The 2,463-nt window shown below is 28.9% G+C and overlaps 1 pseudogene; it reads right to left on the reverse strand.

The window, feature by feature from the left end:
- Nucleotides 1–1,914, reverse strand: part of LOC107640395 — a 4,305-nt pseudogene extending 2,391 nt beyond the window's left edge.

Below are 2,463 nucleotides of genomic sequence, written 5' to 3' on the forward strand. Positions count from 1 at the left end.
TATTTTTTTATTAAAAATATTTCTCAAAAAAATTTATCATACCGGACTTAAAACCGGTAAAGATGTTTTTCATTCAAACTCATAGTTGATATTATTTATTTGTCCTTTTTATCAAAATTTAGATGAGTTAAACACAAAATAGTTTTTTAGACTAGCTGTTGCATTGAAAAGGTCTTAAAATTTCAATTGTATTATAAACGTTTTTGAGATTAAAAAATTGAATCAAGTTAATTTCTCGTCGAGTTACTTGTCACATTACGAGTGACTTGGTACATTTTTTCTATGCTGAACTGGGGGAAATAACGTCTTTTAATTTTTGTATTAAGACTATATTTAGTTGGAAGAAAAGAAATAGAAAAAAAGAAAATAAAAAAAAATTAAGTGAATTTTTATTTTTTTTAGATGTGTTTGGATGGAAGAAAAATAAAAAAGAAAAAAATGTTATAAAAAGATAATTTTATTTTTATATTATAAAATATATTAAAAAAAGTAAAGGGATAATATTAGAAGTAAAGAGAGAATTAGTTTTTTCTCTATTTTCTTTTCAATAAAAGAGAAAAAATTAGTGAATCCTACTAATTTTTTTTTATCTCTTTTTTTTTCTCTTATATATTTCTCTTTTCTTTCCTTCTTTTTCTTTTCTTATATTTTCCTTTCAAACAAACATAGCATAAATGCTTGATTTATTCACCTTCATAGTCATACATTTTTCTCGGCATAGGATAGTTTTGTGGTTTATTAAAATTAAATGACGTTATTTCATCAAATATCAAAATTAAAGCAATGTCGTTTCGTTTAATTTATCGTAAAAGAATATGTATCAAATCACTCACAACGTGACTATTAACTCAATCTTAACAACTACTTTAGAGAGTTTTTAGCTCATAGTTGGCATTATAATTAATTACGTTGGTTGAAATTTTGTGTCAATATAAGACATTTTTAAAGAATTTTCGTTAACAATTGCTTTCAATATATTAAAAAAGAGTACCGCTAGAAAATCAACTAGGATCCAGTCAATTTCTGCTAACTTTCTAATAGATTAGATCTCAAAATCCGTCTTAATAAAGGTAAGTTGCTATATATATGGATGTTTCTTCTGCTAAGCATTATGATGTTTTATTTTTATACTAAATAGATGTTTTTTAATTATTTTTCATATTTTTTGTATTACAGATGTGGATATTTCTATTTTTTAAGAATTATATAGTTTTTTTTAAATCCTATAGCTTGACATTTCTTCTGTTAAGCATTAGGATTTTTCTTTTATATTAAATAGATGTTTTTTTATATATATATTTTTGCAATTGTTTAAAAACAACCCGTGCTTCACCACTCCTTCTTCCTTAAACAACTCCTGAAGTTGAACCAGATTGTACTTTCTGCAAAACTGCACCACTTTCATCGGCATTGCAAGGTCGCTCTTCCAAGTCCTGACACGAGCTTTGTTTCATCGACCATCACAATGAACTTGTCGAAGGTGGCCTCCAGCAGGGAAGAGCGCCGCCGCGACCTTTTACAAGGTTGAGGTCGGGTCCACCTCATCGGCGCCGTTGATGACGAGATCGAGGCGGAAATTGTAGTCGAGGACAGAGAGCGGGATTCCGAGAGAACGTGCCTATTCCTTAGTGCGCTTGAAGGTAGGGACGCCAATGATGTTGGAAAGTTAATCGGTGGAGAGGAGATGACCGAGTTTGGCAACGACGAAGCGGCGGTGAAGTCGGTGCCGAAGCCGAGGACCATGCCGAACTTGACGTACTTGACGGCTTTGTCGGCGGCGAACTTCTTGAGGTCGTCTTGCGTGAGGGCAGGGGTGGAGAGGGACTGACGGTGAGAGAGAGAATCTGTGTGTGTTGTTGTTGGGGTGTGCAGGTTAATATGGAAGAGATGGAGAAGGTTTTTATAGTTTTTAATTAGGTTTACTTAATCAGTTTTTAATTATTTAAATTTTGAATTTAAAAAATTTAAAATTAATTATTAATAATTATAATTAATTAAGTTGTTCAATTCTCGGTTGGTTACACACTTAGTTTCCTATACTTTCCATTAAAAAAAATAAGTGATAGTTAAAAGTTTTAATTTATTATTTAATTATTTTTCTAATATTTAAATAGATAAATTTAACTATATATATGTTGCATTTTGAAAACATTAAAAAATGAATTAAAATTCCTAATTATTTTTCTTGAAGAATAGTAAAACTATCTATTCTACTCCTTTAATATTCTTATAACACCATGTTTGAAAGGAAATCTGATAATATTTATTGAGTAATATTTTTAGAATTAGCTAATAAATACTATTAAAACATATTGTTTTAAAATTTTTAGTAAAAGTATAATAAATTTGAACTTTTATAAAATTTTGTATTACTCTCGCACTTGAATTCACTTGTTAGCAAAAAAGGTAAAAAGCTCACTCTTTTTTAGTATTAATATACTCAATTCTACTAGATAACCGATT

Source organism: Arachis ipaensis, chromosome B05 (genome assembly GCF_000816755.2).
Source record: "Arachis ipaensis cultivar K30076 chromosome B05, Araip1.1, whole genome shotgun sequence".
Lineage (NCBI taxonomy): Eukaryota > Viridiplantae > Streptophyta > Magnoliopsida > Fabales > Fabaceae > Arachis > Arachis ipaensis.